This window comes from Nothobranchius furzeri, chromosome 4 (genome assembly GCF_043380555.1).
Source record: "Nothobranchius furzeri strain GRZ-AD chromosome 4, NfurGRZ-RIMD1, whole genome shotgun sequence".
Taxonomy (NCBI): domain Eukaryota; kingdom Metazoa; phylum Chordata; class Actinopteri; order Cyprinodontiformes; family Nothobranchiidae; genus Nothobranchius; species Nothobranchius furzeri.
The window spans coordinates 72,221,833-72,249,259 of record NC_091744.1 but is presented as its reverse complement, the minus strand read 5'-3'; the positions used below and the strand labels follow the sequence as shown (position 1 = coordinate 72,249,259).

The following is a 27,427-nucleotide window of genomic DNA, read 5'->3' as shown; positions in this document are numbered from 1 at the left end:
AACGGTTTGTTGAAGCTCCGCCCACACCTGCTCCAACTTAGGCCAGTGGTTAAAGTGACTTCTTAGGCACTCTAACCACTGGACTACCAAGTCTGTTACATGACAACACTTGCCTAACACACATAGGGGCAGCAGTAGCTCAGGTTGTAGAGCGGGTTGCCTCATGATCGGCGGGTCATGGGTTCGATTCCAGCTCCCGCCAGGGGTATCCTGCTGTTGTATCCTTGGGCAAGACACTTCACCCAACTTGCCTGTGTTAGTGGTGGTCAGAGGGGCCGACGGCGCCAAATGGCGGCCTTGCCTCTGTCAGGCCTCCCCAGGGTGGCTGTGGCTACAAGTAGCTTACCATCACCAGCAGTGTGTGAATGTGAGAGTGTGTGAAAAGCGTCTTTGGTTGTCTAGAAAAGCGCTATATAAGTTCAATGCATTATTATTATTATTATTATTATTATTGTTGTTGTTGTTGTTGTTGTTGTTGTTGTTGTTGTTGTTGTTGTTGTTGTTGTTATTATTATTATTATATCCTGTAGTGGCCAGGGGAGTCAGGTTTCACACCAGAGACTAGCTTCTAGGAGAGGAGAACTGCCTGATAATGTAATTTGCTTCCACTGACACTTAACTGGATTTTCAAAGTAAAACTCTAAATTTGCAGCTGAAACAGGAAAATGCATGAATGCAACCAAAACGTTTTTTTTCATGAGGAATTAACAATATCAAATGATAAAAAGCTCAAAGCAGTAGATTTTCCATAATATGGCCCCTTCAAGAAAATGAGAAAATATTTATTTAGTTTCAACCTGTCAGGGTCCAATTTGTCAATCTTCTTATCGGCTCCCCCTCTTCTCCTTTTTTAATCCTGCTGATGAAATTCATTCAAAAGCATAGCAAGAAATGTTTTTACAAACACATCATGCATATATATATATATATATATATATATATATATATATATATATATATATATATATACACTTGATACATGATACATATACATAACTTCTGCAGTTTCTATTAAATGGATTTCAAACTACATTATAATTTTTGGTCATTTAAAAAATAAAAATATTTTAATGGGTTCCACCTTTTGAGGAAAGAATTTTACTCTGAAATAATTTGGTCTATCTCATGTAACACATTTATAATAAATAATGATTTACCTTGTTCTTAGCATGTATCAAAAATCTGTAAACATCTCTGATTTCTGTTATTTTGCTGTTACTGCAAAAGAGAAAAATCTCCATCCCCTTATTTCAGGCTCAGCTAGATGTCCTCACTTAAGTGAAAATAAAACAAATAAATGAATGAATGAGTGAATGAATCAAAACCACACTAAATGCTGCACAGTTCTGCTCTTTGTTTTCCTCTTCTGTCACGTTGCCTAAAATTCAAATGTGCCTCACAAATACAACCTCTAGGGCAGGTATTGCACACCAAGCAGTGAAAGAAAATAAGAAAAAAATAAACTGCTTTTGTTCTTTTTTCTCACCTGAGATCAGGAGCTCTACAGAACAACTGTTAAAGCCGGCAGGCACAGACGCCCTGGCCTAATGACACTTTTGGGACAAGTTCTGCTCTTAAATTACCCTTTAAAGGAATTATACTTGGTTTGTAACAAAATGCCAACATTAGTTGTTTAAATGTGTAACAAAATGAAGCGCTGGAATTGTATAGTTTATCATCATTTATTTATATTGACCTAATATCTGGTTACCTGTCTCTAATTGTACAAAATATTCAGCTTTTTTGTTGTTTTGACAGTAAATGATTCTCACTAATGACAAACATTTGAAAACAAAAGCCAATAATGATCCTCCCGTTTCAATAGTTGACATTTGCCTTCTCCTATCTTGAGTTTCCACCAGGCTTTTAGGGACTCTTAATTAGAGCATAATCAAATGCAGGTGTGCTGGAACATTGACCAGTTCAGCCCGTGTTGACTAAGCATTCATATCATGGAACTGACCTGAAAACAGCCACTTAATGCCTTTCAGCATTTAAAGTTACACAGTTCTCTTGAACTTTGATTAAAGCACTTAGATTAATTTAAAAGGTCATTTCACCCCCAAGTGAAATATTATTGCCGTATTCCCCAGAGTTAGATCAGTGGGAATAAAGCATTTTGTAACCAGCCAAGCTATCCTCCAAATCTGGCAGTTTTCTGTTAGCTTTAGCTTAACAGAAATAATATAAGTGAATGGTAAAAGCTAGCATTTTCAGTCTAATTCAGAAAGACACCTACTTCCATAAATGCATGGCTACTAGGCTCATAGACATGAATGCGCAGACGCGCCATTGGGCAATGGAGAGCGTAACAGTGTCGCCGCCATATTGGGTGGGAAATTTTTGAATTTAATTTGAACTATATTTACTATGTTTGCTCTTATGTGAACAATAATAAATCAAATCCTCTTCACAGACCTCACAATATAACTTTAGTTCAACATTAAAGACGATCTTGATCTTCATGGTCAGTCTTCCTCAAAATGATGGATACCTGAGTCAGACCTGTTCGAGTACAACAAAAGGATGCCATGGCTTCTTAGGGTTACTAGAAATTACTTCTGGGCCTCTCCTTTCACTGGCTAATAAACAGTTCACAACTGGGGAGCTTTTTGATGGCCAGTGTATAAATAAAAATACTGACATTAGCTAAGGGCAGACTCTGCAAACCCTGTGGGCTCACTGTTTATAAACAAAGACCATGTCACTCTTTGTCCTTTTTGAAAGTAAAAAAAATAAATAATGGGCCATATTTCCATTTAGTTTAGTTTAGATGAATTATAGAAATGGAAACCGTGTTCTCTCGCCCGGACGTGGGTCACCGGGGCCCCCCTCTGGAGCCAGGCCTGGAGGTGGGGCATGTTGGCGAGAGCCTGGTGGCTGGGCTTTCACCCATGGAGCCCACCCGGGCACAGCCCGAAGAGGAAACGTGGGTCCCCCTTCCCATGGGCTCACCACTCGTGGGAGGGGCCAAAGGGGTTGGGTGCAGTGTGTGACAGGTGGTAGTCGAGGGCAGGGACCTTGGCGGTCTGATCCTCGGCTACAGAAACTGGCTCTTGGCACATGGATTGTCACCTCTCTGGTGGGGAAGGAGCCCGAGTTGGTGTGTGAGGTTGAGAGGTTCTGACTAGATATAGTCGGACTCACCTCAACGCATGGCTCTGGCTCTGGAACAAGTTTCCTTGAGATGGTTTGGACTTTCTACCACTCTGGAGTTGCTCCCACTGAGAGTTGTCTCAGATGGTGGGGGAGGATGCTGGTCAGACCAGGCAGGCCCAAACGTATTGCGAGGGTCTGCTGGGAACATCTGGCAGAGTCTCCTGTCAGAAGGAGCTTCAATTCCCACCTCTGACAGAACTTCCAAAATGTTCCAGGGAGGCGGGGGACATTGAGTCTGAATAGACCCTGTTCCGTGCCTCCATTGTTGAGGTGGCCGACCGGAGCTGTGGTCGCAGGATCGTCGGTGCCTGTCGTGGTGGCAACCCCCGAACCCACTGGTGGACATTGGCGGTTAGGGATGCTGTCAAGCTGAAGAAAGACTTCTATCAGGTATTTTTGGCCTGTGGGGCTCCAGAGGCAGCTGATGGGTACCGGCAGTACAAGCAGAACACGGCTCGGGTGGTCGCCAAGGCAAAAACCTGGGCATGGGAGGAGTTCGGTGAGACCATGGAGCAAGACTTCCGTACGGCTTTGAGGATATTCTTGTCCACTATCCGGCGCCTCGGGGGGGGGGGGGGGGGGGGGGGAGCGGTGTGCTGCTGACCTCTACTCAGGACTTTGTGGATCGGTAAGCAGAATACTTCGAAGACCTCCTCAATCCCACCAACACGTGTTCCAGTGAGGAAGCAGAGTCTGGGGACTTTGGGTTGGCCTCTCAAATCTCTGGTGCTGAGGCCACTGAGGTGGTTAAAAAGCTCCTCTGTGGCAAGGCTCCAGGGGTGGGTGAGATCCGCCCGGAGTTCCTTAAGGCTCTGGATGTTGTGGGGCTGTGTTGGCTGACACGGCTCTGCAATATCACGTAGACATCGGGGGCAGTCCCACTGGACTGGCAGACTGGGGCAGTGGTCCCTTTATTTGAAAAGAGCAGGGCGTGTTTCAGCTACAATGGGATCACACTCCTGAGCCTTCCTGATAAGATCAATTCAAGTGTAAAGCCCTCTGATATGGGCTGTTAGGTCCCTGTTTGACCAGTGTCAGAGCTTGGTCCGCATTGCCGGCAGTAAGTCTGGCTCGTTCCCAGTGAGAGTTGGACTCCACCAAGGCTGCCCTTTGTCACCGATTCTGTTCATAACCTTTATGGACAGGATTTCTAGGTGCAGCCAAGGTGTGGAGGGCATCCATTTTGGTGGCCTGAGGATCAGGTCTCTGCTTTTTGCAGATGATGTGGTCCTGTTGGCTTCATCAGAACATGATCTTCAGCTTTTGCTGGAGCGGTTCGCAGCCGAGTGTGAAGCAGCTGGAATGAGAATCAGCTCCTCTAAATCTGAGATCATGGTCTTGAACTGGAAAAGGATAGAATGGCTTTTCCGGGTCAGGGATGAGGTCCTGCCCCAAGTGGAGGAATTTAAGTATCTCAGGATCTTTTTCACGAGTGAGGGAAAACTGGAGTGTAAGATCGATAGGCGGATTGGTGCTGCATCTGTAGTGATGCAGGCGTTGTACTGGTCTGTCGTGGTGATGAGAGAGCTGAGTCAGAAGGCGAAGCTCTCCATTTACCGGTCGATCTACGTTCCAACCCTCACCTAGGGTCATGAGCTTTGGGTAGTGACCGAAAGAACGAGACCGCGGATACAAGCGGCCGAAATGAGTTTTCTCCAAAGAGTGGCTGGGCTCTCCCTTAGAGATAGGGTGAGAAGCTTGGTCATTCGGGAGGGGCTCGGAGTAGACCCACTGCTCTTCCACATCAAGAGGAGCCAGTTGGGGTGGCTGGGGCATCTGGTCAGGATGCCTCCTGGATACCTCCCTGGTGAGGTTTTCCGGGCACGACAAACCAGGAGGAGACCTAAACGTAGACCCAGGCCACGGTGGAGGGATTATGTCTCTCACCTGGCCAGGGAACGCCTTGGGATTCCCCGGAGGAGCTGGCCCAAGTGGCTGGGGAGAGGGAAGTCTGGGCCTCTTGCCTTAGGCTACTGCCCCCTCGACCCGACTCCGGATAAGCGGACGGAAATGGATGGATTTCCATTTAGTCAATCAGTGAACCAACAGATGGCACATTTGATTTGGTGTGGTTTCAAGGGCAAAAACGTGCAAAGCACTAAATTCCACAGAGCACCATAAAGAAGTATCATGGAAACCATCTGGCCATCTCGTTGGATAGTTTAGCACTGTAGCACATGCATATATCTGAAATGGGACAAGGACACTTTTTTGGTCATAAATATCCTCTTGCTTCTTATGTGTTTGTCAGACATCTCCTCGGGCAGTTTTCTGGGGCAGCTGAGGCCTTTTCCTGGTTTGAAGCATTGTTGAGGGATTGAGGTTACCTCGGAGTACCTGTAAAGAGACGAGAACAGCTGGAATTTCTAAATACCTCATTTAAATGCATTGTGAGAAAAAGATAGGGGAAAGGTGGGGAAGAAAGGGCCAGATAGCGAAAGGAAGACGGATGGTGGACTATACTCTAAGAGACAGCAGAGTGGAGATGCTAGAGCGTGTCTTTCAGCAGGAGAGGAAAAGAGGGACGGAAGGAGGGAGGGCAGGAGATGGCTCTGATATTGGGGCTTGACTCAGTCATAAATCCTGCACAACTGAACTCTCACAGATATATTTTTTGGAGATTAAAAGTGTCCCGACCCCCTCTGTCCATCTTAGTAGTTCTTTTTCTTCTTGAGTCTTTACCAATATGCTGTACTTACTGTACAGTGCTGTGAAGATGTATTTACCCCTCACAGATATATATATATATATATATATATATATATATATATATATATATATATATATATATATATATACATACATACATACATATGTATAAACGGATGTCCTCAACACCTTGGCCGCACCTAGAAATCCTGTCCATAAAGGTTATTAGCAGCTCCCCCCCCCCACCCACCCACCCCGTTTTTTGTGTTTTGTCACACTTGGAAATGTCCAATACCAGACAACCTGCGTAAATAAAACAGTTTTGAAACAATGATCCATTTTAAGAGAAAAAAGTTAATAACACCAACCCACAAGTAACTGACCCTAAATGTACTTTTGGTTGCAACAAGAATAATCAAATATGTGTTATAACTTGAGTCTCTTATGTCATTGTGACGGGATTTTGGCACAGTCTTCAATCGTTTAAATTCAACCACATTAGAAGATGTTATGTCCTTTAAATGGTTCTTCTGTTCTTAAATTTCCTTCAGTCTAATCTTCTAATCATTTAGTCTAATTCATGTTTTCAGACATATTCCAGTGAAGTAATTCATTAATTCTGCAGGTCTGACAGTAATAACGCCTGGGAGTGGCAGATCCTTTTTTTATTTAATAAGGGGCACATTGGTTTGGATATCTTTATATATTTTACAAATTAAAGGTGCGTCATGTAGGAATGAAGTAAGAATGACATCCTGTGGTCAAATTTGGTGACTGTAATCACTTTCTAACTACCGTTCTACAACCCCCCAAGGCGCTTCACAACACAATCAGTCATCCACCCATTCACACACTCACACACTGGTGATGTTGAGCTATGTAGTCACAGCTGCTCTGTGGTGCGCTGACAGAGGTGAGGCCTGCCGAACACTGACGCCACTGGCCCCTCCGACCAGCAGGCAAGCCGGGTTAAGTGTCTTGCCCAAGGACACAACAGCAGCATTCTCTGGTAGGAGCTGGGATCGAACCTGCAACCTTCCGATTGCTGGACAAGCTCTCCTGAGCTACTGTTGTCCCCTCAGGAAGCACCAGAAGATTCTAGATGACAAAGATGAGTCATACACAGTAAGTTGATAAGTACAGTAGATAATACAATGTCATATCTGGTGTTTGCACTTTTGGGGGGTTTATGGTATGGAGCACTTACTACACTTATTATGGTAATATGGCTCCAGAGGATGTGTGTGGTCTTTCTGTTAACTTGCTGTTATAGTTCTGAACGACTCATTAAAGGAAGTAAAAAGCCGTAATTTACTCATTATTTACTATTTGACTGTAATATCAAGCTTGAGACATTTTTGGAGCTGACTATTTGCATCTAATTCACCGTTAGCATTGTTAGCTCAATGTTAGCATCTAGCCTTCTTTACCGGATAGTAAAGTTAAACAAAAAGATGCTGTCGCTCCTGTTTACTAACTTTGAGTCTTTATACAACTATTTTTACTGGATGGCGTTGAACCGCCGCTGCAGCGTTAGCACGGTGCACAATCGGCAACTCACAAACTCACTGATTGTAAACAGTAACCAGGTTCCTCTTTCACTTTTTTGAAAGGAGAAAACCTGAACAGCCCCCCCACCCCCCCGCAGCCAGTTGAGAATGAAACATGATTGATACATTAGACCGTTTTGTGATTATTTCACTGTAAAATACTGACTTGGTTCTTACATATTGCACCTTTAACTCTTCATTTTAAATCTGTATTGTTGCAATGTGTTCCCTAATCCGAAATATTCAAGCATGACAAAAAGACCAAAAACAGAAGAAAAACATTAGGAGGCTAACACTTTTCCATGCATTGTAAATGTGCATGTCATAATTAGATTAATTACCCCTATACTACATTCATTCAATTACTAATTTCCAAACATGTTGAAGAATGTCAAGCTAATTTTGTCCTGATATCCATCAGCAAAGCAACACACAGTTATGGCGTGACATATTCACTGGGACACACTTAAACACACACAGAGTTGTTTATCTGGAAGCACCCATTGAGGCGTTACTGACAGCGAGGGCAACGTGTCTCGGCATAGTGAAGCAGGACAGACAGCATGCTTTACAATAAAGTAACCCTAATACTATTGAGTGTACTTTCTATTTTCCTACTTTCCCTCCATGAGCTTTTCAAGTGGTATCTCTCCTTATCATCCCTACCTCCATCTCTTCTCGAAAGACCAGCGATGAAAAATGGGAGGAAAATATGAAGTAAAGTGGGAGGACTGCAAAAAAGTGGTTTCAGTCAGAGGGACAGAAAATGAGAAAGACAGTGAAAGGAAGAAGGTGGCCATGTGAAAGAGGCAGTTTAAACTCTCCTTGATTCTGCTGGCTGTTATCCGTCACCACTCTGCTCTTTCTTTTCGACTCCCTCTCTTTTTCTTGCCCTCTCTCCCAGCCAGAGCTCCTCACTGCCAGTAGTTCATCTTCAGCCAGAGCTGGAGGGGACAGGGGAAAGAGAGGTGGGAGACAAAAAAAGTGTTGCAGGCAAAGTCACAAAGAATAAAAGAAAGCTACATGCAACAAAGAGGATGTGAGCAACTGATGAAGAGCGGAGGGTGAACAGCAGAGAGCATTGATTGAAATTTTTAAGACGAGTGCTGTGTGTGGGTTGTGCAGCGTGCATATTTTGCTGTTTAAAGTTAAAAAGCAAGACTTTGATTAAATCTTTGGATATGTAGCGGTAAGCATAAATGCTGAAACTATCCACCCGCTCTGCTCACACTTCGTGTAACAAATGCACACGTGCTGCTGGCCTGTTTCCTGGGGTTAATCGTAGATGTTTACTCGCAGCAGCTGAGGAGATAATGATGTGACTATGAACTGCTCTTCCTTCTCTAATGATGCAAACAAATTGCATCGCCACTCATTTTCCTCAATGGCACTGTTAATCTCTTCTTTAGAATCCGCTGGGGTGTTACGACCCTCCAGCGAGACCCCCCCCCCCCCCCCCATGTCTCTCAATAAAGAGTCACAAATATCCTGAGCCGAGCTAGGGTTAGGGTTAAAACACTCATTTCGTTTCTATAAAATTCAATTTATTTTCTTTTTTTGGTGTCCTGTGGTGTTTAATGTCCTTAAAGAGTACTGTAATAGAAAGCACTTTATTTTTATTGACAAGATAAAGAAAGCTTCAGAATTTTCGTCAGTCTACATCGTAACAAGTGTGCAAACCTTCCTTATCTAATTTTTTTGAGCTTGTTAACTCCAATTTCCTTGCTTTTCTTACATAGTGGCACAACTGAATGACTCACAGCCGCCTGAATCAACCCTGCCAGATCCAGCCTGAGCTATTTTTAGCCTGCCCATTAAGAAGTTTTGGAGTGTGTCTGCACTCCCTGAGAATGCTTAAGCATCAGCGTTGCAGCAGCAGAGACAGGCATGTGCAAACCGTTTTAGAGGGGAGGGCGGTAAAAAGAGGGGTGAGCAGCGATAGATGGTGAAATAGATTGCAGAGGGATCACGAAGGAAGGTAACTGATCACCACTGTGCCATTCTTAGTTCTATTTCCTTCATGCAGATTTGTTTTTCTCTATTCATGTCCAAGGTGAAAGCTCATAATGATGAATTCACTACTGTGTGGGACAGCTATTGGAGCAGCGGTGGCTCTGCAGGAAAAGCAGCTCTTTCAATTGGGAGGTTGTCGATTTGATTCCAGCATAAACTGCCACATGGCAAAGTGTCCTTGGGCAAAAATACTGAACTCCAAATAGCCCCTTAACTGCAAATCAGTGTGTGAGTGTGTTTGACTGGATGACTGAGTAAAAGGTGGTCACTACGACTAGAAAAAATATGCGATCGATTTAATATTTAGTTGACACTAAACCGAATATCACTGATATTTCCATAAGTTTTAGATATTTATGCCATTGTGTAGTGGTTTATTTGAATATTTTGTAATAATTAGACTGTTTGTAAAACATATTAAATTTAATTTATTTTTAATATTTATTTTATATTTGACATTTGTGTATTTTGTATTATTTCTTTTAAAAAATTACCACATTGTCAACAACAATCTTTGGGTTAGGGTTACGTTAGAAAATAAAATGTGCTTAAAAACATTTGATTTCATGTCTCCTAACAACGTTCTAGTATAGCTATAAATACACTGTGAGGATTAAAAAAGGAAAAAGTTAATGAAGTATTTCTATCATATTTGTCTACAAACATCCACCAATAACACGTTTTGGACCGAAAGCTACTGTTGGATCTGGTTGTCGATCTCACCGACATGCCACACGCCGTCCATTCATTACGCACTCACGTGTTTAGCAACAGAGCACCAATGGTGTCACAGGTTCTCTGTTCAATAATATAAGAAGAAACAGCCGGCTGCTACCACTTGAACTTTAGGACAAACTACCAGAGTCCCAAAAAGAAAAACACCATTTGAAGTCAGGGACAACAAAAGACATTTGGACCTAGAAAATGGCGACTGCTGTTTAGCTCTCTCTCGTTTCCTCTGGCAATGCTTTGTTCTGGTTTAGGCAGAAGCATCTCAGGGAATATACCCTAGAAGAGGGGTGAGTGCTCTGTGAACGTGTGACAAGCAAGGGGTTTTTGCGTTCAAATACTAGCTTTTTCTGTAGATTCGCTATAGCAGCTTTAAGACCTGCTACAAGTCAGAAACATATATGAACGAGCTTTCAGAAATTGTGTATGAAATTTTAGAAAGCCAGAAAAGTGACAGACTTACCCTGTGCTGTGATATAATGTAAGTAATACGTCAATTTCATTTTTGCTAAGCTCGCCTCCTGACCTGTAGAGCCCCGCAATTTGAAATGAGCACCTTTCCTCATTAGCCAATAGCGTTAGACATCTTCTTACGTACAGATATCAATCACAGAGCATGCACGAGTGTTTGAGGGAGCACCTAGACTGATGCAGAGTTGCTGATATTTCTCGTGGACAAGTATATCTTTAGACTAAACAGCATAATGTGAGAATAAAATTGTAAAACATTGTGTTTAAGCTCTAGGCAATTGGGGATGTGCACTCATGAATTAGAGGTTTTGCTTCCACCTATAAATACGGATGTAGAGAGAAGGGTGTTAGGTGCATTACCTATTTCAGCCCCTAGATGGCACGTTATATAGATATTTTATATGTTGCTCATAGCTGGGGCAGCAGTAGCTCAACAGGTTGAGCGGGTTGTCCAGTAATCGGAAGGTTGCAGGTTCGATCCCGGCTCTGGACAGAGCATTCTGCTGTTGTGTCCTTGGGCAAGACACTTAACCCACCTTGCCTGTTGATGGTGTTCGGAGGGACCAGTGGCGCCTGTGCTCTGTCATTTTGCCCCAGGGCAGCTGTGGCTACATCGTAGCTCATCACCATCAGTGTGTGAATGGATGAATGATACACTGTAGTGTAAAGCGCTTTGGAGTCCTTACTCTGAGAGGCGCTATACAAGTGCGGGTCATTTATCATTTCATTAGTTCCTGGTCTCCCTGTTCTCACAGAGCCCACCTCCTACTCTTGATGAAGGGATCTGTTCGTTCAAGCCCAGCAAATAGTCGGTGCCATATTAACTCATTAACTGCCAGCCTTTTCCTGATCAGAAAAACCTTTCGCCACAAGCGTTTTTGAGCATTTTTACTGTTTTTTGAAGAGTCACAGAGCATCTATGATGATGCCAACGCCAAAACTACCAAACAAAGAGTAGGCTCACTTCTTACATCAGGAAGAACCCATGTGTTTCTAGCGTTATCTGTTATTTCATGATCATTTGTCAAATTGTGAACAGCAGAAATGTTTCCGGTTTGCGCCTCACTTTTTTTTTACATCATAGGCAAAAATCCCAGGGGGGGAACAGGGGGGAAGTAAGACACCTGCTCCATTTTGCATGATTATAACAGTGCACCCTGGGCGATAAAAGTGCCCACTGCCCTGAGCCATGCGATTTTGTTTTCTTCTGTTCTGAATGTGAGCATGTAGTTTCAGGTGGTAGAATGGAAATCAGTTAGTGTCAATATGGTCACCACCACACTGTGAACCTTCACCATGACAGGTGAGCCTGAGGGCTGAAGCCAATTATACCTGACAAAATTAAGTGGTGTTATGATTGCCAGAGTTTTTACAAGGGAGGGTGACAGGACTTAGGTTAAATGATCTGTGTCCTCACCTGATGAATGTGTGAAAAGCTGCAGGTTGTAGACCTATGCTCATGCAGTCATCACCGTTTCTGGGACCCCAGAAGCCAGAAAGTCTACATTTCAGTCACCTCCAGAGCTGTGTGAAGGGTCACAGAGACGAAGCCAAGCAAACTGTCAGTTCAGCTATGGAGAAAAAAAACGACAACACGAATGATGAAAATAAAGTTTCCTTCCCTGTGTCCTCTTCCAATTTTAAGTGTTGACAGTTCTTGCCAGAAGTAACCGATTTCACTTTTCAGCTGCAATGATATTACAGAGCACATTTTCTGTGCCGGAGGAGGAGGAGAAATGAATTCCAGCTATTCCACCCAATATGTCTTCTGTCCACAAAACAATGGGATAAGACTGATGTGGCCCATACTGAACGTAGGCTTCTTAATTCCCAGATTTTAAATTTAAACTCACATCGCTGGCTCAGCATGTCTTTTTTCTGATTTATTTCCGTCTTCTGCAGACAACAGAATTAGCACGATGTCTATTTTTTGTACCAGGTTTGCTTATCAGGATGCTGTTGACGTTGTGGGATCTCCAACACTGTATGAGTTGTATGGAAAGCATCTAAGTTGTATGGTGATATATTTAACCTTGGCTTGTACGTGTTCTCAGTTTGTCAAACAGCAAATCAGATGAACTCTGCTGGGTGAATCAACTTTACTCAGAGAGGGAATATCAACATCACACCTTCTGGAATGCCTGCTCTAGATTCTAGATGTCATTGGATTATGCAAAACTGCTCTGGGTCTCATTTAGAAACATGGAATGCACAATATGTGGTAATTTGGCTGGTGCATCTAAAAATGCTCTATTGAGCATTTTTTGCTGCTCAGTCCAACATTGTCATCACAGAGGTTATTGTGATTTTCTCATCTTATTATAGGCATCTCAGGGCTTGTTTCCTCATGTTGGCGAAAGTAAATAGTACATAATTTCTGTTCTTATGAGCTCAATCTCTCATGGGGGCGTTTTGTTGTGCTAGTAGCTTCTGTACTTTGGGTGAAAGATGTCATTGTTTCTTTCTTTGATTTGAAAATGCATCCAAATGACTTCTAAATGGCTTAAAGATATTAGAAGCAGAATTTAAAAGATACTGAAACATAACAAAGCCACATTTCCAAGGTACTTTTAAATGGCTGTATGTGGGATGAATTTCCTGAGAGTGAGATATATTGAACAATGTGGTTATTATTATAGTAAATATCTTATGGCTTTAAAGGTGCAATTTGTAAGAATGAAGTAATAATTTTACAGTGGAATAATTCCAAAACAGTCTAATGTCTCAATCATGTTGGAAGGAAGGTTATACTGAAACGTTTCATTCTCAGCTCGCTAGGTTGTTAGTTTTTCTTCTTTCCAAATAAAAGAAGGGATGTAGCTAGTGTTTAGCATTGGTGAGCGTGGGGTTGCCATGTCTCCTGCAAGTTAACGCTGCAGCGCTGGCAATTGTAATTTGACACGAGAAGGTGAAAAAATCCAAATCTGTTTAAAGAGCTGAAGCCAGTAAAAAGAGCACCCCTAAAGCCTAATTTATGCTTCTGCGTCAGGACGAAGACGCGCAACACCATTATACGTCGACGCAAGAATTCTCTGACTGGCCCACAGGGTGACGGAGACATGCCCCAATTTTTAACTATCCTTAAAAAGAGACAGAGACCGCAGGCTTGTGATTTGTCAAGACGCCACTTCCTGTAAATTCGTCAACAGCACTATTTTTGTCGCTTCACAAAATAAAGATATTTAGTGACAGACATGGAGCAGATTGAAGAATGCATTGCAGGAAAAGTATGAAAATACGAAAGTGTATTCACCCGTGACTGAAGGCGTACAATGATTTGCAGCAAGTGTTTTATTCATGGATGGAAAATACGAGAAACGTGACTTTAGAGGTGTTGATCACATTAAGAGGTGGAGAGGAATGAGGGACGAATTTGTTTGTGTTAAAAAGTCTCTGAAGTACATTAAAACAATGCAAATACTATAGTAAATACACAATCGCTGACCAGATATTTGAGTGTAATGGTGGCAGAATACCTCAGAATAGCGCTACGCCTTCTGTTGTCCTGGTGGGGAACTGTTTTGCAACAATCCCCAGCTGACATCTCTGTCAACGCGTGTACGTCTCTCCCATCACAGAGCTGATGGAAAAGTATAAATTAGGCTTTGAAGCCACAGCGTCTTTTTGTTTTACTTTGTGAAGAAGGCTAGTGGCTAGCATTGAACTAGCAATGCTAATGATGAATTAGAAGTAAATAGTCTGCACTAAAATGATCTCAAGCTACTTTTTCAATAACCAACAACTAAATATTACAGTGAAATGTGTGGTTGAAGTGAAAAATTATTAAACTGGGTGTTTTACTTCCTTAAATGAGTCAGTCAGATCAATAATGGCAAGCTAAAAGCAAGAAAATAACCCGTTTCACACTGAAAGCACTGGCGGCGCGGAACGGCAACGGAACATCACTGTTTCCAATAAAAGCCATTACAGTCTATGGAGTGTTTCAAACCAGCAGCGATGCGGCAATTTCCAGGCGCGTCCCAGAAGCGACAGGCTGCACCGCAAAAGATAGGATCACATTCTATTTTTGCCACATGCCGCTTCTGGGATTCGTCAATTTCAGCAATTAACATAGCTAGACAGGAAATCACACATGGTTTCAGTGTAAAATCACTAGTAAATTTCGAAATAAAAGTACTGCAGCAATACTATTTCATATATTTGAAACTTACGTGTGACCCAACGACTTATTTACTCACAGCATTGGTCCAGAAGTGCAGCGGTGTGTTTTCATGGCTTTTATCTTGGTATTGGAGAGGAACATCATCATATATGACATCACACAGCGATATCAAACGTGATTTCTTTCTTTTTGGTTTGATGGCGGATTGCATAAACATACCGTGACCTGAAGTGTCGAGGGATATTGTGAGTCCAGCAAAGAACACAGCAAGGAAGCCATGCCGCTGCCAAGACTCTCCCAGTGTGAAAAGGACCTCTTTGAAGCTCACGAGTAAACCGTTCCGCTGCCGTTTTGCGCCGCTGATGGTTCCAGTGTGAAACTGTAATAACAACACTTCCTCTATGATGGAGGCATACTACGGTAATAGTAATCACAGTAACAGTAATTGCTCCCTATTGTAAAACACCCAAGAGTGCTAACAACAGATATGACAATGTATTTATCAACTTCCTGTGTATGACTCATCTTTGCATGTTTTCTAGAAACTTCTGGTGCTGATCTGTCACGGGCAACATCCATGAAAATCACAAAACATGAGTGAGGAAATAATTGCAGTAACCAAATTGTCATTTTTACTTATGTTGGGGTTATTAGGAGCGAACAATTCGTAAGCTTTAACTTACTTTTGGATTCTTCAATAAATTCTGTAAATATGGGAAAATTTACTGATTTATTAATTAATTAAGATATTCTTAGATATACGGGGCACCATTCCCCTTTAACCGGGGAAAAATTGAATCCAAAACTCTTATCAGTCTTTCTTGAAGTTCGTAGAATCCTCGGAGCAGAGACTTCTCTTCGACACAACAAAGCTACTGGAGACGAAAATCTGACTTTTATAACGTTTAATTAACAATTTGTCAAATGAATAAACAGTGGCATAAATGAATAATAACCATGTGATATAATAAAAGGATGTATATTCAAAATAATGTTCAAGGTGTTTTGTGTGTATGTATGTGTGTGTGTGTTTCTAAAATGGAGTCTGTATGCAAGATGGCTGACCCCTTTGTCTGGCTAAAGTGTGGGTGGCAACTTGCACTTTAACTTCCAAGGCACTTAGAATCATAAGTAACTTAACCTTAAAATCACTCAAAACATTTCAAAGGATCATGAAACAACACAAAAGATTAATCACGAATAATATCTTTTAGTTTAACCACGTGGCCAAGCAGAAAACATTTAAAGATACCAAACAATGATCAATAAGCAGTTTATTCTTTCAAAATGACCCGACGGACGTGTTTGGGAACGAAAGAGGAAAACACGAAGCTACTTTTTAAGCAATAGCGCGGTTTTATTGCTTATTCTGGACTATAGAGGAAACGGGAGAAGAAAAGGAGAGAGAGAACTGAGTTTTCTGATCACCAGAACAGCAAGGCGTCCCCGCTGTTTGATTTGACGGTTCTCCGTGTTTCTCCGTGTTTCTCCGCAGTTTGGCGTCGTCCGTCGGTTTGATGGCTTTCTCCGCTGTTTTGGCGTTCTCCGGGAGTGTTTCTCCACGGGCTGGACACAAAGAGAACGAAGTTTCTTTTGTGCTGAGTTTGACAACTTACAGCGTCTCTGAGAGCTGGATGGAGCTCCGCTCGTTCCCAGTCAGGTCCCGATGGAGTTGGAGTGGTTTCCAGCGGTTGCGTGGCTCAATCTTGGGCACTTAGAGCTTCCGCGTGCTCAAGGGAGTCGGAGCGTTCGACAAGCGTGTCCTTACCGCCAGGTATCCTGGACAAAAGAACGAGGTTCCTTTGTCTTTCCTGATGATTTATAGTCTGAGTTCGCGGGAAAGCTCTGTGACTCCCACACATGCACAGAATGTGTTTCTGGTATTAGGCGGTGACGTCATCACAATGCTTCAGTGTGCAAAGCATCATGGGAAATGAAGTTTCTTGGCGCTGATGTGATTATTTGCTTTTCAGAGCAATTTAAGCACAGTCATTTTGGAGAAAATCACTGCATAGTAAATTCCTCATGAGGTCAGACCCTCAACACTTAATTCCTACAAAATGCACCTTTAAGGTATATGAATCTATTCTTTGTTCACATTAATTTTAGGAGATCTTTGTGAGTTTTTTATTTGTGTTTGTAGTCCTTTGTTCTTTGTCATTGTTGAAGAAATTATTTCTTTTGCTATCCTGTAAGTCTTTCCTATAGTCGGCTTCACAGTTAGTTGAATAAAGGGTTAAAATAGAGCTAAATTATCCTAGCCACCTGCAGACCACCATTGACAACACATAGTCTTGTTCTAAAGTTCTTAACAGAAATACAGCTGCAGAATAAATAAAAAAGAAACTAAACAAATGAATACAGAAAATGGAAATGTTCTCAAAGTCCTCCAGGACGGACGCCAAACGATGAAGCTAGGAAGAAAATCAAAAAAGAAGGAATATTTTAATTTTGATTTAGAAGCGAGGAATCCTGCCATGATGGGTTTTACATGTTTGGATTAATGCCATTAGTGGCTGGACAGCATTAGGCAGTTTTGCTGTTGTTGTTTTGTTTTTTAGTAAGATGGATGGCCTCGACATCTATGGGAATAAATATAGCCACAAATAAGCATTTAAAACAATAAAAGCAAGTATTTTGGGGGCACATGGATAATACATATATTTATATTAATGATTAGTATTAACCATAGCTTCATCCATTTTTTTTCCTCTTTTTGTTCATTTTGTTTTTATCCTTTCTCTTTTATTCTGTCACCTATTCTCCCATCCCTTTATCTTTTCCTTTCACTGTTTGTTCTCATTGTGTCGTGTTATCAGCATTTCAAGGACAGACCCAAACTTCACCCTCTATCCGCTCTTGTGCAAACAATTAACATTTGAAGTGTGTGTGTGTGTGTGTGTGTGTGTGTGTGTGTGTGCGTGCGTGCGTGCGTGCGTGCGTGCGTGCGTGCGTGTGTGTGTGTGTGTGCGTGCGTGCGTGCGTGTGTGTGTCAGCAAGCCAAAACTAGAGAAAACATATCAGTTCCCCTATATAATCCCCTGGTGTGTATTTCACCTGCTTATTGAGACACTCTAAGCCACTTTTATCCATTTTTTCCATAATAAAGCACAAGCTTAAGTCAGCAGCTACATTTGCATACTTGAAAAATAAGTGTGTGCAGCTTCAAAGTCCATCCATCCATTTTCATCCGGTTATCCGGAGTCGGGTCGTGGGGGCTGTAGCCTTAAGCTTGGTTTATGCTTGACGCATTCACTTTCCACGCGGTGATGCGGCTCGCGGATGGAGCGTGCTTCACTACTCGCAGCGTTTATGGTTCATGCGGCTTGTCTCTGTGGTGAGCCAATATTCTCCCAAACTGAATGGGGCAGCATCGAGCTCTACGGCATGCACCCATCACTACACCCTAATAGAAGTAGAAATTACTGTTTACAACATGGCATTCCAGCATTTTTAACAGCGTCCTCGTCTTTTCCGACAGTGCGAGCTATTTCTCTCCAAGAATTATTAACAACATGTTGATCACGGTGATCTCTGAGAGCTGAATCATACAAATGTCTGTATTTACGAACCTCTGCCATACTAGTTCTTGCCGGTCCGCCATGTTTTTCCGCGTCCGTCCGTCCGCGTGGTTAGAAATTTTCCGAGGTGCACGTTGTGGAAATTCTGGGGCGTGGTTGTTAAAATGACGCAAAATGACACAACTTTTCCGCGCATAAACCAACCTTAAGGTGAGAGGCCCAGACTTCCCTTTCCCCAGCCACTTGGGCCAGCTCCTCCAGGGGAATCCCAAGGCGTTCCCTGGCCAGGTGAGAGACATACGGTAGTCCCTCCACCGTGTCCTGGGTCTACCTTTAGGTCTCCTCCCGGTTGGACGTGCCCGGAAAACCTCACCAGGGAGGCATCCAGGAGGCATCCTGACCAGATGCCGAGCCACCTCAACTGGCTCCTCTCGATGTGGAGGAGCAGCGGGTCTACTCCGAGCCCCTCCTGAATTAACAAGCTTTTCACCCTATCTCTAAGGGAGAGCCCAGCCACTCTTCGGAGAAAACTTATTTTGGCCGCTTGTATCCGCGATCTCGTTCTTTCGGTCACTACCCAAAGCTCATGACCATAGGTGAGGGCAGAGCCGGATTGACGCAAAGGCAAAGTAGGCACGTGCCTAGGGCCTGATTGGCTGGATTGGGCCCAGACAGAGGGACACAATTAAAAATAAATAAATTAAAATAAAATGTACAAATGTCCTATGACCAAATTTGTGGATAGGACTCCTATCTACAATATTTTTCAGTATTTATTAATTAACTAAAAATAGCGACATTGTTTATCTTAACCATAGACTGTTACATTAGCTACGTCACATTGACGCCAGCCCATGACTGTAGCCTACAACTTGGGTGCCACCCAATTAAGGATGTCAGAGAAGCGGTCAGAGTCAGAGCGGGACACAACAAAGCTAGCAGGTGTTTTTGAGTAGGCTAACTTTCACGAGGCTTTCGGGTGCGGCCAAACATAAAAAGAAAAAAATGAAGAGTAACAAAAGAAGATACAACGGGGGGCTTTACAGAAGTTTCTGTCAGGCTGCTCGGGCAGCCGTCCGACAGCTGTGAACCTGCTCGAGTCAGCAGAGCCAGGGGCCAGGCCCGACCCAGACCCGGAGCAGACACGGCCCGAAGATGTGGCGGGAAATGCGGCAGAAGACTCTGTGGCGCCAACGCCGTCAACATCAACGCTGTCACAGAAGGACGAACTGGAAGAACAGCAGCCAGACAGAAGTGAGCCCAGTATAGTTGCCGAAAATATTTTTATTTAAATGTGTTATTACCGTAAATCCTCTAATACAGGCCTGTATTCAATGAACGGCCGGGTCTCATATTTTGGCCGGTGTCGGAGTCGGTGGAGGTGAATTGTGGCCGGGTGGAATGTGGTAACAAGCAAGTACAGGGGGCGGTTTTGTCATCATCTCACTTTTGATTTGCCAGTGATGGACCGCGAGGGTAACTTTACCCGTGCGGAGACGAAGAGGAGGCGAAAATTTGATATCAAGTTCAAAGAGAACGTGCACTGCAGAACATTGGTGAGCAATAGGGGTTGTATGAACTAGTCGACTTCACTATAGTGACTTTTTATGCCTGTCATTGACTAGTCGCTGTCACGTGATAATGACCGGCAAGATGCAGCCCTCGGAAAAGACAGCAGCCTGCTGTCAGCAGGTGACAAGCTCCTGCGCTCGGGGGGGCAACGCGCTGTGCCAGAGCGTCGGTACTGACACGCGATTGTTCATGTCGGTTCATTTCCTTTAATGTTTTCTGTCTTTTATTTGTGCCTGATGTGTTTCGCTGCTGTGGAGCGGGGCGCATCACCTTGTCTTCCGACGCACCGATCACTGATGCGGCCGCCAAGCAGGGAGCACTCCGCTGTTTTTGCGGTCGGTAGATCTGCCTCCTGAGCACGGCCACAGTAACAATCAGGTGTCGCCACCTCAAAAAATTATTTAACACGCGATCGTTCATGTCGGTTCATTTCCTTTGATGTTTTCTGTCTTTTATTTGCGCCTGATGCGTTTTGCTGTGGAGCGGGGCGCATCACCTTGTCATCTGGTGACGCACCGATCACTGACGAGGCCGGCAAGCAAAGAGCACTCCGCTGTTTTTGCGGTCGGTAGATCTGCGTCCTGAGCACAGCCACAGTAACATTATCAAATCAGGTGTCGCCACCTCAAAAACAAATTTAACACGCGATCGTTCATGTCGGTTAATTTCCTTTAATGTTTTTTGTCTTTTATTTGCGCCTGATGCATTTCGCTGTGGAGCGGGGCGCATCACCTTGTCATCCGGTGACGCACCGATCACTGATGCGGCCGGCAAGCAGCGAGCACTCCGCTGTTTTTGCGGTCAGTAGATCTTTTAGAAGTGCAGTTCAAAGGTAACTCATAAGGTGAATATATATGAACCCAGGTAGCAGTTTCTCTTTAGGATAGAGAGGAGATGCAGGAAGATAAACAGGCAGGACAGACAAATAGTCAAATAAAAACAAGTAGTTTGTGTACCTGGTTGCAACAAACAGACACCATTGAAGGTAATCAGAAGTGAGGAACAGAAAATGAAATAATTATTTTAATGTTTAGAGCAGCAGGAACTCCGAGAGGCTGCAGGCGCATCAGTGAGTTTGCGGCCGCTGCGCAGGGGGAGGGGGGAGATGGCTGAAGCAGAAACTACCGTTGTTAAAAGAAATGTGTTTAACTTTAAAAATGTGGGTGCAATTTTAATTGTCAAAAACTCCAGCGAACCATTTGTTCATTTTGCTCAAATAGAAATAGAGGCCTGCCTCTAATTCTGGCCCTCCTTCCAATAAAGGCCTGGAGCTTGATGAGCTTGAGTCAAATACAGGCCCGGGCCTGTATTAGAGGATTTACGGTAATTTAATGACACCTAGTGGTTATTTACTGGTACTACTGCCTTAACAATGACGCACAATGGATGAGATCAGTATAATTTATTAGCATTTAACACAGCTGTGTAATGACGTATAAATTATTAATACCAAAAAATAGTCTGATAGAATGTTTAACATACAACACATGACTTATTTTGGCATACAAAACCAATTTGTAACCAAAGACTAGGCTATGTAAAATGTGAATGAACTTTTATTAGTAACTTTGGTAAGATTCAGATTTCATTTCATAAAATAACATCGATGGGGGGGGGGGGGGGGGGCAAAAAATGCAGCCTGCCTAGTGTAGTTCATTTATTTAATCTGGCTCTGGGTGAGGGTAGGAACGTAGATCGACCAGTAAATCGAGAGCTTCGTCTTCTGACTCAGCTCTCTCTTCACCACGACAGACCAGTACAACGCCCGCATCACTGCAGATGTAGCACCAATCCACCTATCAATCTCACGCTCCAGCTGTCCCTCACTCGTGAACAAGACCCCAAGTTACTTAAACTCCTCCACTTGGGGCAGGACCTCATCCCTGACCCGGAGAAGCCATTCTACCCTTTTCTGAATCAAGACCATGGTCTCGGATTTATTCATCCCAGCTGCTTCACAGTCAGCTGCGAATCGCTCCAGCAAAAGCTGAACATCACGTTCTGATGAAGCCAACAGGACCACATCATCTGCAAAAGGCAGAGACCTGATCCTCAGGCCACGAAAACCACATTGCTCCTCCTGAATCTGAGGTTCAACAATCCGATGGACCCTCCTCTCCAGAACTCCTGAAAAGAACTTACCAGGAAGGCTCAGGAGTGTGATCCCCCTGTAGTTGGAACACACCCTGCGGTCCCTCTTTTTAAATAAGGGGACCACCACCCCGGTCTGCCAGCCCAGTGGGACTGCGCCCGATGTCCATGCGATATTGCAGAACCACGTCTGCCAACACAGCCCCACAACATCCAGAGCCTTAAGGAACTCCGGGCGGATCTCATCCACCCCTGGAGCCTTGCCACAGCGGAGCTTTTTAACCACCTCAGTGACCTCAGCACCAGAGATTTGAGAGGCCAACCCAAAGTCCCCAGACTCTGCTTCCTCACTGAAAGACGTGTCAGTGGGATTGAGGAGTCTGCAGCTTCAAAGATAAAAATGAAAATAGTAGAGATGTGATCTGCTACGATCACCTCATCGTGTGCCAATAAAGCCAATTTTTTTGTCATTTAAAAGAAAAAAGCAAGTGACATTTATGAGTTTACCCTTCAAAATGAGCAAAACTCACTGATCTGGGAAGCACTTTTTATCTGGGCGGGTTGGCAGCCTATCACAGGGCCACATAGAGACACACAGTCATGAATATGCTCACTAACACGTTTATTTTTTTGACCTTAATTTTACCAGATGAGTCCATTGATAACCTGTTCTCATTTACAACAACCTGGCCAAGAGGCAGCAGCAAGAGCAGATAATATGAAAACAAACACGTTGCACACAGAACAGTTACAAACATTAACACGACACAATCCAAGGAATCAGAATGGTCTGAAGGGACTTCAGATCCAAAATGATTGCTTGTATTGAGTTGTCAAAGATAGATAGTGCAGAGTTTTAAAAATTATTTCAGCTCATTTTTTTTATCTTTTATTTTCATTTATTGACATTAAAATAAAAATACAATCAGAACTAAATTGCTGCAAGCCAAAATGAAAAAGGGGACAGAAAGAAGAAAAACTTATGTTGTCTGCCCCTTTTAACTAAAATAGCATTAATACAAATGAAATAATCATATGATTCTTAAGGAAATTGAACAATATAGTTCCTGGACTTGTTGGCTGACAAAATCTCAACCCATGAATTTGAGAAAAAAATAGAAAAAGAAAACAATTTACACAGAAAGAAGCATTAAGTTACAGATCTATATACATACATATATACACATACAAGCACATACTAGGTTAATATTTTGTTCCTTTAATCCCCCCCACCCACCTCCCCTCACACATTTATGTAACGGATCTATATAAGTTAATCGTTTTATTTTTATCTCTTTTTTGAAAGTCAATATTGTTTTTGCATTCTTGAGTTCAGTATTCAATTTATTCCACAATTTAACTCCATATATGGAGACACAATGTTCCTTTACGAGTATCCGATGTCTAGGTATGTTAAATAATTCATGTCCCTTTAAATCATATTTGCTATGTCTTTTTGAAAATCGTTTAATTAATCCTGCAGGTACGTTCCTTTTGTTTGCATTATACATAAATTTTAAAATATTGTAGTCCACCAGATCATAGAATTTTAGTGTTTTTAATTTAATAAATAATGGATTGGACGGATCTCTGTAGTTGCTCCTTGTGATTATTCTTATTGCTTTTTTCTGTAAGATGTAAATGGAATTTGTGTAAGTTTTATATGTTGTTCCCCAGATTTCAATGCAGTAGTTCAGGTATGGTATGATCAGTGAGTTATATAACAAATATAATGAATTATTATCAAGCAACCCTTTTGCTCTATGTAACAGTGCAATCGTTTTAGATATTTTAGTTTTGACACTGTTTATATGCAGTTTCCATGACAGTTTTTCATCAATGATGACTCCCAGATACTTGACTTCTTGAACTCTTTTAATAATAATCTCATCTATATTTAATAAAATTTCATCATTTGAATTTGTATTACTAAATATCATAAAACAGGATTTATCACTGTTTAATGATAGTTTGTTTCCATCAAACCATAGTTTAATTTTTTTCATCTCTGTTTGTATCACTTCTATCATCTGCTCAACATTATCTCCTGAATAGTAAAAAGTTGTATCATCTGCAAATAAGGTGCATTTTAATATATTGGATGCCTCAACAATGTCATTTATATAAATGATAAATAGTTTAGGGCCCAATACTGACCCTTGTGGTACACCACAAGTAATGTTATTTATATGTGATTTTGTGTTGTTTATTTGAACATATTGCTGCCTATCGGTAAGATAACTTGTTATCCATTTTAGGGCCATCCCTTTGATGCCATATTTACAAAGTTTTTTAATAAGAATTGTATGATCCACTGTATCGAATGCTTTTTTTAAATCAATAAAGATACTTATGAGATGATTTTTTTCGTCAAGGGCTTCCGATATTTCTTCTGTTAATTCCATTAATGCCATGGATGTTGAATGATTTGTTCTAAAACCATACTGACTGTCATTTAATATCTCTTCATTGATCAGGAATCGGTCCAACCTGGCAATATATAATTTTTCTAATATTTTTGAGAATTGTGACAATAAAGATATTGGTCTGTAGTTGGAAAAGATATGTTTGTCTCCACTTTTATGAAGTGGTATGACTTTTGCAATTTTCATCCTGTTAGGAAATGTCCCTGTTGCAAAAGATAAATTACATATGTAAGTCAATGGATGAATAATACTTTCTATTATATTTTTTATTAATGTTATGTCTAAACCATCACAGTCAGTACTTCTTTTATTGATGCAATTATTGATAATATTTCTTATTTCATCACTAGTTACTGGACTTAAATATATACTGTTTTTATTGCTTTTGATATTCTCACCTATACTATAATTTGTTCTTTTTGGAATGTTTTTTGCCAGGTCAGGTCCCACATTAGTAAACAAATTGTTAAATTCATTTACTATTTTACTGGTTTCACTAATTTCAGACTGTCCGTTTTCAAAATAATTTGGAACAGTTGAAGCTATTTCATTCCATTCATTTGGAGCAACAAGTAGTTTAGAGTCACTGATAACATAGGCTTGTTTCTGATCTGTGAAAGGAAACTGGTAGCTGTAGAAAACCCAGGCATGCATGGAGAGAACATGCAAACTCACATAAAGGTAAATATTCCTGAAATTGAAAAAATTGGCAATAAATAAATATTGAAGGAGCAAAAAGTCTACCCCCAGTGGTTCCATGCTTATCTTTTGTTTAACATGGTTCTTTCATTGCACATTTCAGGTGCCCTAATCAACTCCAGTCATAGTGGAGGGGTTGCTTTCACCTTACACAGAACACACTGGGGGAATCAGCAGTGCGGATCGCAGGAGGACGATTCTTTGCATTGCGTAAATCCACATATAGAGCAGCATGGCATCTCTGCATCCTCAGTGCCAGATTTGTGAGATCACCAAAAAATTTTGAGACGTCCTCCGCCATAAAAGCAAAAGGAAGAATAAGGAGATCATGTCAAAGAAGAAAAACACACTGTTGCACGTCTCGAAGATACTGGTTGTAAATTAGCCGTCAGGTCACACGTATAGCTATTATCTACATAGATCAGACATTGCATTGCTGCAATAGACTTTTATTTTGAAAATTACCAGACATTTAAACTGAAACAGTGTGTGATTTCCTTTCTAACCCTATGTTAATTACAAAAATTGATGCATCCCAGAAGTGGCTCGTGGCAAAAATAAAACCCAGTCCTATCTTTAGCGGAGCGGTGTGGCGCTGTGCTGCTTCTAGAAGGTCCATGCTGCAGCCGGCTTGGATCAACCCCATTGACTATAATGGATTCTAATTAAAGCAGCGATGTTCCTCTGCCGTTCTGCACCACTGATGGCCCCAGTGTGTACCCGACATTATTATTTTTATTTAAATTGTTTTTGATTTCATTCTGATGAGCTTCTATGAATAGAATAGAATAGAATAGAATAGAATAGAATAGAATAGAATAGAATAGAATAGAATAGACTTTTTAATCCCACATTGGGGAAATGCATTTGCTACAGCAGCACATACACTTTAAAAGAAGACGATTGTAACAAGCTTATAGGTAAACACTCAAAGGCAATTAGCGTTTTTGTAACCTTCAACCACTAAAAAAAACAAACAAACTCGGGTTTCCACAACTATGCAGCATAAGAGACACATACACACTAATGTACACCTAGTATTGGACAAGTATTGAACGCATACTGATTATTGCATTGATGTTATTGTGTAACAGGATAATGCAGGTGCAGGGTAAACTGATGAGTTATACACATATTAATGGGTAAATTAATCTATATTAAGGAGTTAGTTTGGTTTAGATTCTCTAAATAAGCATTTTTACTCCCATCAAATTAGTACAGTAGATGCAGTAGCCTCCAAACAGAGATTCAAAGTCAGTCATCAGTACTTTCTAGTGCTGAGTGAGTATGCAAATAGTGGCACAGTAAAACTGTGTGCACAAAAATGAGTAAAGCTTTTTTCAACTCTGTCTCTCACGCGTTACACACACACACACACACACACACACACACACACACACACACACACACACACACACACACATTTTACATATTGTCTCTAGTCTCTGTGGAGTCAGCAGACAGATTTGCATGGCCAACTAATCCATCTATTAAAATGAGAGATAGAGGAAAAAAGATGGCAGCACAGAATGTGAGACATCTTTGGCATTAAAATTAGCTGAGTAAGGGTGGCACCATGTAACCCCAAAGAATGGGAAATTAATCTGCACAGAGTCGTTAGGTATTAAGTGTGTTTGTTTACCACAGAGTGACGGTTGCTATCTGCAGCTTTCATCAGGAGTCAGTCAGGTGTGTTGAGCCATCTCAGCCAGTGGAGGACAGAGCAACATCAAACTGTAATAAATGGCAACGCTATTTGAACAATGCTGCACTGGGTGTGATGGTAGAGCAGAGACATCACATTTAATGGGAGCTGCACTAGAGGACAGCAGGTCACATGCATGCTCACTCGTGCACATCTGCATGCAAACACGAGCAAATGAAGGGTTACTGTATTCCTCTAAAAGTAACCTTTTCACACTTACAGCTGCTTTCATTTCTCTTGACTCTTTACATCAGAAAAGACTCAAAAACATGCTTTAATTCTTTAAAATGTTAATATGGCTAACTACTGATGGACCAGTGTTTTTGCACGAGTGAATAAAAGCCAGTCACTTGTGTCGTGTTAAATTGGATGCTCAAACACCATGAAAGGGAAGTTCAAGTGCACACTTTGTTTCTTTCAGATTTTCCAGGAAATTGCACTAGCCTTTTGTCCTGCGCAGGTCCAACATCCCTTTACACACAGCTTGTGCCTTTTTGAACAAATCAAAAATATCCTAGTTGTAAAGTGGCTCAGTGAAAAAACATGAATGACTTAATGGAGATTCATGTCAGAGGCCTGAACTGTGGATGAACCATGCTGCACTTCGTCTCCGTGCATGTGCACCCTCAAATTTATTCCAAGGTCTTATGTAACTGAATTCATGATTGGAAAATTTGACATCCAATTGGGATTCATAACATATTTTGTTCATTTCCTGC

At 41.9% G+C, this 27,427-nt stretch overlaps 1 protein-coding gene across 8 annotated transcripts in view; it reads left to right on the top strand.

The window, feature by feature from the left end:
* The window catches only part of shank3a (SH3 and multiple ankyrin repeat domains 3a), a 228,187-nt gene that overhangs the window by 156,016 nt on the left and 44,744 nt on the right, over positions 1-27,427 (top strand). The window lies entirely within an intron of this gene.